This window comes from Dreissena polymorpha, chromosome 4 (assembly GCF_020536995.1).
Source record: "Dreissena polymorpha isolate Duluth1 chromosome 4, UMN_Dpol_1.0, whole genome shotgun sequence".
In the NCBI taxonomy this organism is placed as follows: Eukaryota; Metazoa; Mollusca; class Bivalvia; order Myida; family Dreissenidae; genus Dreissena; species Dreissena polymorpha.
This window is the reverse complement of record NC_068358.1, coordinates 112538641-112555285: the sequence shown is the minus strand read 5'-3', so window position 1 is coordinate 112555285 and position 16645 is coordinate 112538641. Positions and strand designations below refer to the sequence as shown.

General features: G+C 36.0%; 1 protein-coding gene across 1 annotated transcript in view; it reads left to right on the top strand.

Moving 5' to 3' along the window:
* The first annotated feature begins 12018 nt into the window (after positions 1-12018).
* The window catches only part of LOC127876592 (uncharacterized), a 45110-nt gene continuing 40483 nt past the window's right edge, over positions 12019-16645 (top strand). The window contains exon 1 of the mRNA XM_052421919.1: positions 12019-12441. The gene's annotated coding sequence lies outside the window, so the exon portion shown is untranslated. The remainder of the gene's footprint in view (positions 12442-16645) is intronic.

The following is a 16645-nucleotide window of genomic DNA, read 5'->3' as shown; positions in this document are numbered from 1 at the left end:
GATGTCGTTTCAAGCCGCTTAAAGTTGGCTTCTGTGCTATACTGCTTTGGACATCTTCACGCGGCAATTAGAGTTTTAAATGATGCGGAGAGGAGGTATCACAGCAAGGTAGTTATAGAAGGACAAACAGATCTCCAGGTGTTTGTGAACATGATCTCAGATAACTGTGACAACCTACTCAGTAAACCACCATTCGCATTCTGTGTCAGTTTTATCAGACAAGAAGTGCATTGCGCCCCATACATATTGTGGTTTGAAATGAATCGCGGTATGACTGAAGAGGAAGTTGAGCAGAGAAATGACATAGAAAAAGGATGGATGGACAACGCTGAGATGGATGCTCGTCCGTTCCTTCACTATCTACAGTATCTCACGTATGGGGGACTCGGTGAACGCAACAAACAACTTCATGCGTTTGATATGCTCAAGTCTTATATACTTTATCCAAGAAATAAAATCAACATTTATCACCGAGAGACAGCGCTCAATTTGATTGGTCACTGCTATGAAATGGAAGGCGACTATCAAAGGGCGTTATATATCTACGAGACATCATTGCGTCTTCATGAAACGAACAATGCAGCTAACTGGCACTTACAGCGGGTGCAGAGCATAATAAGTAACTTAGAATGCATATTAAAACATTGAAATATGCAAAATGATAGCCTGACTTATATGTTAAGATGCACGCTGTTTTATCAGTTAGTTCTTTCAGTTTAACATTTAAGTGTATGTAAAATAGGCCGCTCATTTAAAATGCAAACATGAAGTTCATGATTATTGTAAAGTAATTAAACTATTAGAATTAATCACTATATACGTTATGCTATGTTGTTTGCATTACAATAGAAATAAACAAGTTTCGATGTTGATGAAGACTATTACTAAATTAGTGAATATACGTTTTATTTAGAAAGAATATCTGAACCAAGAGCCTTCGTGTTTTCGTTTCAAGCAGTTGATCTAATCTGAATGCTACAAGTATTCCAGTCCCTCCGTCATTTTCTAAACAGTGTTGGTCTTACTTTGAAAGAAAATATTTGAGTTTGTAAAAAAACACGCTTAACATTAAGCATGAAGAATGACTACAGTAATGCATATAAACACATAAACATCATTGTTACGCGAGTTACAGCTATATCTCGACACATGATACTCATGGTGACCACAAGTGTCCCTTCACAACTAATTTATGAATTATCACTAGGCATACGACACGACGTACTATTTCATTTTGCACAAACGCGTGCATGCTTCCACCAATCATAAGCATACATTTCCATTATGTCGCATATGACGTAACATCGTATATTCATTCAGTATGTGTTCATCATTTCTAAATATTTAGCTCGACTATTTACCGAAAAGGTCCGAGCAATACTTACATAATATCGGCGTCTGCATGGGTGTCTGCGTTATTCGCTGGATAAGATAAAGGTACAATTTTTCTCGCCCGCAATTTAGCAGAATGGTGGCCTTTGTGTACTTGGTTAAGGTAAACGGACAACATCTCTATATCGCCAGTTCTACCACAGGCATGCAGTTAGAACTTCATAAACGTTTTCGCAAAAAACGCTATTTGTATTTCATTGTATGTCAAAGGCACATTTGATAGTATTTTTATGCAAACCTGTGAACAGATTACAACATAATTGAACATATTTAAATTCTCGATCGTAAATAAGAACTACGAAATTATGATGGCACGGCATAATTCATGTTCCGGGCGAATAATACAAACAGTAAAGTTTCTCAACCTATTCAGCTCATTTATGTAATTTACATTGAATTTACACAGGAAATTAAAATGTCAATATGATCAAAGGGACACAACTGTAACAAAACAGAGCACACATTTAAGCGAATGATTCAACGCAAAATGTAGTTAAAACGTATGTTATCAAATAAAAATCAAATTCACACTAAAGGTAAAAAGCAAAACATGTGCAAAGTGGCTCGACATGTTGTCAACAAGCAGCATGTATATGCTTTTATTTTATACGATTTAATTTGTGATTGTTTGTCTCTTCTTGAATGACAAGTACAATGTGTTCATCCGCCAGAAACCCAAGTACAATGTGTAAATCGGCTAGAAACTCAAGAACACTGTGTTTATCCGCTAGAAACCAAAGAGCAATGTGTTTATCCGCTAGAAACGCATTAAAGGTTTTCATCCTCAAGAAACCCAAGTGCAATGTGTTTATCCGCTAGAAACCTAAGTACAATGTGTTAATCCGACAGAAACACAAGTACAATTAGTTCATCCGTTAGAATCCCAAGTACAATGTGTAAATCGGCTAGAAACCCAAGTACAATGTGTTTATCCGCTAGAAACCAAAGAGCAATGTGTTTATCCGCTAGAACGCATCAAAAGCTGTTCATCCTCTAGAAACCCAAGTGCAATGTGTTTATCCGCTAGAAACCCAAGTACAATGTGTTTATCCGCTAGAAACCCAAGTACAATTAGTTTATCCGCTAGATACCCAAGTACAATGTGTTTATCCGCTAGAAACCCAAGTGCAATGTGTTTATCCGCTAGAAACCCAAGTGCAATGTGTTTATCCGCTAGAAACCCAAGTACAATGTGTTTATCCGTTAGAAACACAAGTACAATTAGTTTATCCGCTAGATACCCAAGTACAATGTGTTCATCCGCTAGAAACCCAAGTACAATTTGTTCATCCGCAAGGAACACGAGTACACTGTGTTTATCTTCTATAAACTCAGTAGTTATTTGTTATTCCACAAGAGCCACAATAATGATGTGTTTATCCGCTCCAAACACAAGAACAGATTCGATGTGCTAGAAATACAAATAGAGTTTATGAGTTTGCAAAAATCTTAAATACAATTTTTCTGCTACACATAAGGTGTAAAATCTATTAAACATTGTTTTATGAGTTATTACTATTTATATAATAAAAAAGTTTGGATGGAATTGAGACCAATTTGACTTGACTTGGTACCAATCTAAAAGTGTGGATAAATACTTATTGAACCTATCCTTGGAGTAAAAGTCTACTGCTCAAACCAACCGGCTATCCGTACTGTTATAAAGCGAAGTATGTTATTCAATATATACGCAATCCTCGATATGTAACAAAATATAACTATAAAATTAGATATCTCCAAATTATTCAATCGTTTCGCGTTTGAAACGCTTTATAATTTTAATGTTTTGTAATCGTCAAACGATGTATATACTTGATATTTAAGAGCATGGTAAATGTTCACTATTACTGTTTCCTCGCAAATATCATAACAACAACGAACATTTGCAAAACTGAAAAAAACAACACAATTTTGTCAATATACCAAACCGTGAAAAGGTCTATATAAAACATTATAAAGTAGACAATTAATAATTTAGTTCATTCGTGCAATTGTACATAAAAATATTTCTTGTCTTCCTTCCCAGACATGATAAGACGTGAACACACACCGAAATCAAATGAAAATGGCTCTGGAAATGAACGGCGATTAATAAATATGCTTAAAGTATTGCCCCGGGTTATCGACCGCACAGGCTTGTCAGGAACGACACTTTCCGCTTAAACTGCCTTTTCGCTAATAAGTTCTTTAAACGAAAAATACAATGAAAGCGGAAAGTGTCGTCCCTGATTAGCCTGTACGGTAAGCACATGTTTCTCTTGGACAACACTCTAAGCGCGTGCATTTAAGCACGTTGTCCCACAGCGAGACTCTTGTATATTTTAAAATATTATGTAGTAATTATCACATGAACACAACGTATTAGGGCGAGCTATTGGGATCTCCGTGAAGTCCTTTCTCCGTCCATGCGTCATTCTATGCCTCCGTCCGTCGATTTTTTCTTCAAACGATATCGCCTTCTTTACCGCTGATCAGATTTTTACAAAACGCCACAGATATGTTCCTTAAAATTGTTTCAAATCATTTCGATGCATTGATTAATTTTTTCAGGCATTCTTTCGCGTATACGGTATTTTTTGATTAAAGCAAAACTCGTCTTTGTGAAAATCCATTTTAGTCGGAAAGTGCCGGGCCTGATTAGCTTGTGTGGACTAAACAGGCTAATCCGGAACGGCACATAACGCGCATGTATTGAGCACTGTTTATACAGGCTAATCCAGAACGACACATCACGCGCATGTATTGAGCACTGTTTATACAGGCTAATCCAGAACGACACACCACGCGCATGTATTGAACACTGTTTTTTTCAGAGCGCGGCTGAAATACCTTTCTTTATTAACAGTTAAGTTTATTCGTGCAAGTGCTCATGAAAATATTAATTGTCTTCTTATTCAGCGATGATTCAATGCGTGCGCACGCCGTTAACATATAAGCGTCGGTCTGGGAAAACGGGATTTAATGCATACGCGTAAAGTGTCGTCTCAGATTAGCCTGTGTAGTCCGCACAGGCTTATCAGTGACTACTTTATGCCTACATGTTATTATCGTTAACAAAATACTTACTTTTGAAGTAAAATATACTATCATATTTCATGTTTTCATCATCTTCAAATTGGGTTCAAGTGTCCGCACAGAATAATTAGTGACTATACTTTACGCCTAAATTATATGGTCATTAAGATTGCTGTTGAAGTAAAATACCATATAGCAGAAAGTGTCTTCTAATTAGTGACTTTACTTTACGCCTAAATTATATGGTCGTTAAGATGAGACTTGTTGTTGAAGTAAAATACCATATAGCGGAAAGTGTCTTCTAGTTAGTGACTATACTTTACACCTAAATTATATGGTCGTTAAGAAGAGACTTGTTGTTGTAGTAGAATACCATATAGCGGAAAGTGTTCTAATTAGTGACTATACTTTACGCCTAAATTATATGGTCATTAAGAAGAGACTTGCTGTTGAAGTAAAATACCATATAGCAGAAAGTGTCTACTAATTAGTGACTATACTTTCCGCCTAAATTATATGGTCGTTAAGAAGAGACTTGCTGTTGAAGTAAAATACCATATAGCAGAAAGTGTCTTCTAATTAGTGACTATACTTTCCGCCTAAATTATATGGTCGTTAAGGAGAGACTTGTTGTTGTAGTAAAATACCATATAGCAGAAAGTGTCTTCTAATTAGTGACTATACTTTACGCCTAAATTATATGGTCGTTAAGAAGAGACTTGTTGTTAAAGTAAAATACCATATAGCGGAAAGTGTCTTCTAATTAGTGACTTTACTTTACGCCTAAATTATATGGTCGTTAAGAAGAGACTTGTTGTTGAGGTAAAATACCATATAGCGGAAAGTGTCTTCTAATTTGTGACTATACTTTACGCCTAAATTATATGGTCGTTAAGAAGAGACTTGCTGTTGAAGTAAAATACCATATAGCGGAAAGTGTCTTCTAATTAGTGACTATACTTTACGCCTAAATTATATGGTCGTTAAGAAGAGACATGCTTTTGAAGTAAAATACCATAAAGCGGAAAGTGTTCTAATTAGTGACTATATTTTACGCCTAAATTATATGGTCGTTAAGAAGAGACTTGTTGTTGTAGTAAAATACCATATAGCAGAAAGTGTCTTCTAATTAGTGACTTTACTTTACGCCTAAATTATATGGTCGTTAAGAAGAGACTTGCTGTTGAAGTAAAATACCATATAGCGGAAAGTGTCTTCTAATTAGTGACTATATTTTACGACTAAATTATATGGTCATTAAGAAGAGACTTGTTGTTGAAGTAAAATACCATATAGCAGAAAGTGTTCTAATTAGTGACTATATTTTACGCCTAAATTATATGGTCGTTAAGATAAGACTTGCTGTTGAAGTAAAATACCATATAGCGGAAAGTGTCTTCTAATTAGTGACTATACTTTACGCCTAGAGTATATGGTCGTTAAGAAAAGAATTGTTGTGGAAGTAAAATACCATATAGCGGAAAGTGTCTTCTAATTAGTGACTATACTTTACGCCTAAATTATATGGTCATTAAGAAGAGACTTGTTGTTGAGGTAAAATACCATATAGCGGTTTTGTTAAAATCGTGCCCAATAAAAAACGTCCGACGTCGCCTGGGGCCACATTCGCCATTTACACTTGTGCGTAAAAAGCACTTTTTCTTCTCATAAACCATGACATGAGATAGAGCTCCTCCACAAAATGTGTTCATACTATGATGTCAAAAGGGACCAAAAGCGCAGTCACGTGCTTTATATAGACTATATAGACTTAAACAGCAAAATGACTCCATTTATAATAAATGTTTCATCTGTTAAACCACATGGCACCTACATAAAATGAAATGTAACATTGTAGTGGGTCTTGTACACAATTTTTACGATAAGCCTCCTTTGTCAAAACTGGCGACATCGTGGGGTCGACAGGGATGGGTGTGGAATGGCCAATATACAATGTTTTAGCAAAGTAACTGACAATAACCGGGCTCTCCAAAAAGTTGATAAATGCATGTGCTTAAATTCTCGTCCCAGATTAGCATGTACTGTACGCAGAGGCTTTTCATGGGCGCCTTTTTCGCTTTTAAAGAAAGACTCTTCGTAGCTCAAAGTGCCAACCCTGATAAGCTTGTGTGGACTACACATGCTAATCTGGAGCGACACATCACGCACATGTATTGAGCCCAGTTTCCCCAAAGCACGGCTCTAATACCCTTCTTCCCTAAGTCCTCCTTTAATCATTACTTAGGTGGGCAATCCATAATCAAATTGGCCCTCTTCTTTAAGACTTGGAATTAAAGACATGCTACCAATATCTCTAGTGTTTCCTTTAAGGTTACTTTAATACTCAAAATCAACGAATATTTCGTAAAATATTTCGTAAAATAAAGTTAACCCCTACAAAAAATAACAAGATACAAAATGCTCGTTTTTATTAGTTTGTGGCACAATATTGTTGATTTTAATTTCCTGCAATTATATACATTCATGCGACACACGAACACTAACTTTGTACGTCATGAACACGTGTTGAATATATTGTCCCTCATAAAAGAAAAGAGCATTTTGTATCATGTTAAATATATGTTTTCAGACCAAAGCTAGAGTCGAAATGTTGGCTATTGCTGTAAGGAACATTGATTGTTTTATGTGTATGGGCTTTCAATCTAATGCCGAGCGGCCTTGGAAATGTTATATATATTCGCAAATCACAGATTTCACATCTGTGAAAACAAAACATATCGTTCTTCACAAAAGTCATTATTAAGAGCTTATATTTCACAAACACCAGTCATGTTCACGTTTCTGTGAATGGTGTGGAACAGATGCATATTTCATATATAACGAAGGCATAACTATTCCGTGATCCTCGTGCACGTGCAATTTCAGACTATTCACCTTGATCCCTCCACACTGGTAATACATATGACCATATGAGCCTCGTTCTGGGAAAACTGGGCTTAATGAATGTGCATAAAGTGTTGTTTCAAATTAGCCTGAGAAGACCACAAAGGATACTCTGAAAAGGCACTTTCCGCCAAATTTGAATTCGCAAAGAAGAGACTTCTTTCAAGGAAAACAATTCATAAAAGCGAAAAAGGTCGTCCCTGATTATAATGTGCGGACTGCACGTGTTAATCTGGGACGACACTTTACGCACATGCATTAAGCCCCGTTGTATGCAAAACAAGGCTATATCATTCCGTGATTCCCGCGCAGAACAGTCACCCTATTCAACCCTCTTTACCATTTAGACACATAAAATAGCCAGAAATGATATGACACAATCAAATAGTGTAACGTTTCGGCGCGGATAGTAGTATTCGATGTTTATTTATAATATAACTTTGCGTAATGTAAGACTACATCTATGGGAGAGATGTTCCTGTGAGCTTGAGGGAGGGGGTAAATGTATACCGTTCGCCGAGGGTATACCAAAGCTGCCTTGGTTTTCAAATGAAATAAAGGCGATTCTACACACCAAGGGAGTGATCTTTCGTGAACTTTGACACATCTTTAAGTTCATACAACTCTAAACCGCCTCGTTTCCCCGGCCGGTTGAACGCACTCAGTACCGCCGTACGGGAACACTTCCATAACGTCATTTCTATCCAGTGTCCGCCCCGTTCGTCTTCTGTTGCTGCCATCTCCGCTGCTCCCGTCATTATACCTGGTCCTGAAGGAGTATAGAATAAAATGCATCGTATGGCAGGTCTTCCAAGTTCTAGGTGACGATGGAAGAAGTCCGACAATAGAGTAGAGCGTACTCGTTGGTATTTGAAAAGCCGTGCGCAGAAGATCCACTTTCCATCTGTTCTTCAATGACTTCTTTTGTTTATGATTTTTTTTCATTCAATTTTAAAGCAAGGTAGCTCTTATTCTATCTATTGGTACTTTTAGTTACCTCTCTTTCCAGATAAGCTTCATCCGAGAAATATGAGCGATTATATCTGCAAAAAAATATAGCATGTGAAGATATTTGCTTTTCATCTTTTCGCACATCTTTAGCTTAGATAAAATATTGTATTCCCCTCGGTCAACTGTGTTTCGTAAACTGAAGATTCTGTTGACATAGCGGATCACGATTTGAAAACTGATCACGTTTCAAATAAGATTTAACATTTTATTCGCTGATCGCCCTGTAAACAAAGAACGCGAATTGAGCCGCACTATTGGCAGTCAGCACAGGCTAATAAAGGGACGATACTTTCCGTCTAAACTGGACTTTCGCTAAGAAGAGACTCCCTTTATACGAAAAATATCATAACAGCGGAAAGTTTCGTCCTTGATTAGCTTGTGCGGACTGCGGATGGCAATCCGGGACGACACTTGCCACGCTATCTCAGAGCGAGGCTCATTTATTTTGTTCAACTTAATGTACACAAAAAAACGCTAAAATAGGTACCAAACATGTGCTTAGCATTACAGAATACAAACAGGATATGTTGTTGGTTCCGGTAGATTATCGGTTTAAAAAAACGAGTGATACGACAAATTTATATGTTCACTGGTGGCGTAGCAACGAATTTATTTTTGTGTACGATAGCGAGTGAGACTTATTAATCTACCAAAAATAAACACATTTTATTTGTATATAATTACTTTCCCATCGTTTTACGAATTATATACATTTGTAAAAAGTAAAACTGGAGCATTTCATTGGACGTCATTTAACAGTAAAAGACACAAAAAAAATATTTAGAAGTTTCACTCTTTTTTTTTATGATTGTTGACAACGGTGACTGATGGCTATATAACGGTTACTGATCGCTATAAAACGGTAACTGATCGCTATAAAACGGTAACTGATCGCTATAAAACGGTGACTGGTCGCTATAAAACGGTGACTGATCGCTATAAAACGGTAACTGATCGCTATAAAATCACTGAAAAAGCCCTTCCCACAGAAAATCATTAATTAAAAAAGGTTTTATTTGTCGGTGAATTTCATTAGAGGTCATCAATTTCTTTCTTTCTTGTATATAACCACAATTGAAATGGTGATACACTGTTACATGAAATCATCAAACGGTCTATTTGCACAAAGAATTTGTAACACGTACGACTTTAGCTTCTGCGCCAATATAGACTTAGTGTCAATTAAGACAGAAGATTTTATTTTTAAGGATGAATAATGTGTCTCATTGAGTTGTGTTGTTTTATGGAAACCTCTAAAAGTTCTGACGATTTTCTTCAAACAACATTTTAATATACCAATACCGCGAGCAATTAATCTAATAAAACAATAAGCCAAACACACGGCTCGTGTGTACAACACCCCAAATAAGATCAATCGACCTGAGCAGTTTCAAGTTGATACCTCTTACATTTATCGAGATGTACATTTGACAACCTTTAAATATAAATATTTACGAAGAACTAAACTTCTAAAAGAATATGAAAGCAAGCGTTGTGGCCCTTGGACAAATCACTTCCCCATAATGAGATCTGCCTACTTATGAAGTTTCCAGTTGATGTCTGATCATAAAAAAATGGCGGCCGTACGGAAACCGAGGCGAACATCATTACTGCAGTATTAATCTTTTAAAGGGATATTTTCGTAGATTTTAGTTTTTTTTTTTAAGTTTGATATTTAATTGTTTAATATGTACATGTAAACATTTTAAATAATTAGCTAAAGTATTAAACGATTATAAAATTAAAATTAAAAAAATATCCACAACTGGGCTCGATAATGCAAGTTAAATGATGGGATAACAAATATACGTATAAATATGTGTCATATGCAGACTGATTTATACTTTTCATATTCATCAGTTAAATATTTAGTATGCATATTATAAACGTGAGGTTCAAAATGCATAAGCAACCTCTACAATAACGCATGTTTCTTATACGTTATGTTGTCGGTTTTGTTTTCAGACCAAAACCTAAGTTTGTTAAAAAATGTAAAAAATTGAGAAAGAATTGCGTCGATGTCTCCAAGGTCAAGGTCACACTGAGTTTAAAGTTCAAACATGGCCATAAATGATCTTGTCCGGGCCATAACAATGCCGTTCATTGTGAGATTTTAAAATCATGTGTTCAACATCATAGGACGGTGTGTCCCACGAAAGAATTACGTCGATATCTCCAAGGTCAAGGTCACACTTTGAGTTCAATGGTCAAAAATGGCCATTACTGATAATGACATAATAATTCTAAAAAATCGCCATAAATTAGATTTTCTTGTTTTAAGAAGACAGCATGCACAATAGTCTGTGTCAATGCGGCACGTGGGGGTATACGTCACGTCTGTGACAAAGCTCTAGTTTGTGACAGCTATATCTCGACACATGATACTCATGGTGACCACATGTGTCCCTACACATCTAATTTGTGACAGTTATATCTCGGTACATAATACCTCGGTACATGATACTTATGGTGACTGTATGTGGCCCTTTCACAACTCATTTGTGAATTATCACGAGTTGTACGACGGGACGTACTGTTTCATTTTGCGCAAACACGGCATGCTCACCAATCATAAACATACATTTCCATTATGCAGCATATGACGTAACATCGTATATTCATTCAGTATATGTGCATCATTTCTACATTTTTAGCTCGACTTTTCACCGAGAAGGTCAGAGAAATACTAACTCACATATTGTCGGCGTCTGCGTTATTCTCTGGATAAGATAAAGGTACAACTTTTCTGACCTGCAATTTAGCCGAATGGTGGCCTTTGTGTACTTGGTTAAGGTAAACGTACAATATCTCTATATCACCAGTTTTACCACAGGCATGGAGTTAGAACTTCATACATGTTTTAGCGAACAACGAACGCATGCATGTATTTCATTATATTTCAAAGGCACATTGGACAATATTTTTATGCAAACCTGTGAACAGATGAGTACAACATAATTGAACAAATTTGAATGCTCGATTGTAAATAAGAACCACGAAATTATGATTACATGGCATAATTCATGCTCCAGCCGAATAATACAAACGATAAAAGCTTCTCATTCAATTCAGCTCATTTATGTATTTCACATTGAATGGATACAGGAAATTAAAATGCCAATATGACTAAAGGGACACAACTATAACAAACCAAAACACACATTTAAGTGAATGATTGAACGCAAAATGTAGAAAAAACATATGCTATCAAATAAAAGTCAAAGTCACACTAAAGTTTAAAAGCAAATCATGTGCAATGTGGATCTTATTAAAAAGTACGGGCATTATTGGCATTGGCTCGACATGTTGCAAACAAGCATGGATTTGAATGCAAACTACTGAAAGAAAATTCTGTATTTTATATAACAGTTAACTAAATCGATGAATGGTATAATGCAATCCATGTGTTTAACAGGCTTACGTGCATGTACAAAGTTGTTAATGGCCATTGATAGTTAATTCTAATCCACCCCAACAATTAAACCTACTTTGATAAATGTTTCATTAATCAGTCTTTAGAGAGGCCGTATAACACGCTCGTTGATAATCGCGATTTACGTTTTTCTTGTTTACACCATACAAAACTATTGATTGATGCATTCAATCTTCTAATGAGATAGCAGGGCATTCGTGTTTGTAAACTTGTTAACTATAGTTTGTTAACGTTTCTTTAATCACGCCGTTCGTGCGTAGTTATTATCCGAAGACTGATCGACGAACGTGTTGGTTACCGGATTTTAAATGGAATTTAAAAGCCGAGGTTCTATGTATCGATGAGTTCAAGATTACGTGGTAATAGTGTACACTGATCACTATGAGCTATGGAAATCGTATAATATTGATCAAAGGATTTGCAAAGTTTGCTTGTTAATCAGGTCAACATTAAGTGAGTATAGTTGAAATATATAAAAGGCATAGATGCGTGCAATTTGGTACTGAATGGCTTAAATTGCGGAATAAAGTGATACTCAAAGAGGAAAATACTGTATGAATAATTTGAAAGTATTCCTATGTGTGCGGGGTCGTTAATAAATATCAACGAAATGCATTGAGAATGGAGAGTTTTATGGAATACGTTACCATGAATTAACGGTTGGATTCTTGCATAACCAATAACCGGTAAGTAAGCATCGGAATTCATTAACCCATTTATGTCTAGTGGACTCTCCCATATTTCTTAATTGGATAAATTTATTTCCGAAATTAGGTATGTCTAGAATATTTATTTCAATATTAAGAATATTTCTTAAAGAAATTCCTTAAGCAAACAGCGCAGACCCTGATGAGACGTCGCATCATGCGGCGTCTCATCTGGGTCTACGCTGTTTGCCAAGGCCTTTTTACTAGACGCTAGGCATAAATGGATTAATAATTGGTCTATGAAGAGCTGAATAGCAATTTTTGTTTTTTATCTAAATATTGACCATGTGACTTGGAAATACTCCAATCTCAGTGTTTAAGTCTCAACTTCAAACGATATTGAACAACGAATATGTTTTATTGACATTTTAATATGTGTGTGTTTTTGTTCGATTTTCGCCGTTTCAAAACTTTATCCGTCATTTCACGACGGTCAAATGACCAAATCGAACTTTTCATGGCACAGCTGGTTTACCAGAAACTTATGTCCATTTATTGACACATGCCCTGCTTGAATCAATAGATAGAGGCGATTCAAGAAAGGATTTAATGATCAAACCTTCACAAGAAATGTAGTCGGCCCGGGGATCGGATCCGCGGTCCTCGGATTTGTGGTCGAGCGCTCTACTATCTAAGCTGGCCGACCTTTTACATTTGAGCTTTGACTTTCATTAGTTCCTTATTCACGAATCACGATAACATATAGCTTAAGCGTGTTCTTAGTTGAGGGGGCTAGGCAGCGCTGGCTTAAGCAGCGTGGATGCCAATAATCGATGACACTTTTGGAGCCCATTCCAGTCTGAGCCCCCTGAATATCTTGAAAACGAAATCACCGGCAAAACAATACGTGATTGCAAATAATAAATGATTGTCACTTAGAAAGAACGTGTAAAGCCTTTAATCGAATCAAAACATTGATATAAAATAATTGACTTTGTAAAGTCATAAGATTAGGCTAAGTAAGTAAGTAAAAGTTGCGGGCTCATAGGCGTTGGCCTACTCTGCCTTATAGGTAATCCGGGTCTGAGGATGGGGAAATGGACCTTTTTCTGAGAAAACTGAGCTAAATGCATGTGCGTAAAGTGTCATCCTAGATTAGCCTGTGCAGTCCGCACAGGCTAATTAGGTACGTAACGACACTGTCCGCCTCACCTTGATTTTCGGTAAGGAGGGACTCCTTGAAACTAAAAATAAGCGGATAGTGTCGTCCCTGATTAGCCTGTGCGGACTAAAATAGCTTATCTGGGACGACACTTTACTCACATGCATTAAACCCCGTTTTCCAAGAGAAGGCTCATACTCGAAATACTTCTTTCACTTTCTTGGCTCGATTAGATTTCCGTATTCTTTGCGAGTAAATATGTTTACAGATAATACGTTGAAATTGCATATAACATACAACGGTACTCAAAGACACCGGGTCCAGTCAAATATATTCAGATCTTAATTTATTTTTAAATACCAATTACTAGCCGCATTTACAAATTATATCATACAGCGCCGCTGTCTCGAAATGCGGACGTATGTGTGAACAGTAAAGACATTATTTCAAAGCACATAACTATAACTGATTAGTGTGTGGACGGTACAAACTAATTGAACGAGTTGATTGTTATAGCAGAGGTTTAAAATGTTTTGTCTTAATTGTGTAGTTGAATGTAAAAGCTCCTGATTTTATCTGGCAAAGCATGTGAAATTTAAATGCTGAAGTCATAAGTTTATTAACATTATGTATAGCTTATATTTTTCACACATAAACCTCATAATTTCATTTGTTTCTAATAACTATTGGGCGACAACAAATCAGGGGCATAAACACACATATACCACTGTATTACGTACATTCTCTTCCAAATAAACATCCAGCCGAAGAGGCGGACAGTGTCGTCTATGATTAGCCTGTGCGGACTGCACAGGCAAATATTGGACAACACGGTTCGCACATGGATTAAATCAGATCTTCCCGTAGGGTGGCTCAAGTTATTGTGTAGGTCTTATCAGCATCTTAAACAACTCATCTGAATCAAAAAACTTCATTTTGTACCATTCCAAATGACATTTGTTTAATCACGACCATTTATTTTGAAGTATAAAAGCATATTTCATTACATATCAATATGTTTACTTCCTTACTCGCATATTTATAGATCAAGCTTTTAATGTGTAAAAAGCATGTTAAGAACAGTAGTTGTACGTAAAAGCTATTGATGTATACCGGACAGATGGGGGGGGGGGGGGTCCTCCTGCTTCTCCCCACATCACAAGACCACATCAAATATAATAATTGACATTAAATCGCACCTATCATAAAATGTTCATCCCAACTTTCTCTTGAGTCTGTGAATTAATAAATTAATTTGGTAAGACACACTCAAGGTCATCTCGCAATGCCGCATTAGGCACCGAAGAACGTTAAAAAACATTGAAACACACACACACAATATTATGCTCTAAAATATGTGGGGGATTATTGCGTATTTACGTCAATTTCATGTTTAATAACATATATTTGTAAAATTCAAATGATTATGTTAATTCCTACTCATGAACAATATTTAGATTGTATTGAAGAAACGAAATGCAATTCGTTTGGTTTAATTTTAAGTTCGATCTCTATTTAAATGAGGCGTATGTTTCTTTATTGCGACACTGCGTTAAATTGTTCTGATACTAAACACAAAACATACAAGCAATTTCTGATTATAACAAAGTTGTTCCCATGATTTTATTTTTAGATCAAGCACATTTTAGTCATGCAAACTTATCTGTATTCAGCGTGTGTATACAATATCAGATTCGGATTTACAATATCATGCGCTAAATGAATAATCGTTAATCTTGGATCACTTAACTAAAACGTGGATTTAAGTATAGAGTTGTAAATCTAAGCTTATGCTGTACAGCCGTATTGATTGATTGATTTTATTTGGTAAAAATATGAACATTACATAGTTACTACATAATGCAGACAATATAAAATATATTATCACATCAATATACATAGCAAACCATGGAATGCACACACAATACCAAGGATAACACAAAAAAGAGAAAAATGATTTTCACTTATTTCCGTTGTGGTCCTTGATATTGGTGGCAGTAACCATGAAACAGTCATGTAGTAGATATTTAATAATGTATATGTATCAAATATGTACTGTTTAATAAAGTATATTACTGATTAATATCCGTACATATCGCGGGTTTGAATTAGAAAAATCCCATGTTAAAGCGGGTATATACGATTTTGTCAAATATTTATGAATTTATATAAACTGTGTAAAAACTTATTATATATATATTTCAATATAAATTAAAATAAAAGTTAAGAAGAACATGTGTCGAAAAATGCGAAATAAGCTAGATATTTAATTCTAAAATTGAAAATGGATGTACAGCCGAATTCGCCAGCATGTATACCATACATGTACGATGTGCATCTAAACTTACGAGGGGTGTTCCAGAAGTTCGTGGATTTTCGCTATAACTTTCATTTGGTAACATAAATGGACAAACAAATAGCATGTTAAGAATATTTCGTCCTTTCCAAATCTACTCTCCAAATATCATGGAAATACATAAAAAAATAAATATATATCAGAGATTTGAACATGTGCACAATGCGCACACCGACGCACGTATAACGTTTCTGTTCAACGTCAATGACGTTATGAAGTTAACAACTGTCAAATCTTTTCCACATAATCACCTCCAACGCGAAGGCACTTTATGTGTCCAGTCAGCGTCAAATGACGACACGATTCGCTTTGCTGCAACTGTAAGTTCCTGTTTATTTGCTAAGCGTATACCGCGCAACTGTGATTTAACTTCCGGGAAGACGCGGCAGTCCGTAGGGGCCAAATCCGGGCTGTAAGGAGGACTAAGGCGCTGTAACGTGAAATTTGCCGTAAACTCTGTTTATCAACGACATTTAAACCAAATTTAAATTCGCGTAACGCTCATACGTATAATAAAATACACGTGCGCCGCATGACGTTACTGAGGTGTCTATGCAACGCGTTTCAAACGCGCTTTATGGACTTCATGCATTTTTAGCTTATATATAAAGTCCGTGATAATTGGTTTGTATACTATGTAAATTTCATTGACTTTTACCAGCAAAGTAATAGCGAAAATCCACGAACGTCTGGAACACCCCTCGTAGTTTAACGGTTTATAATAC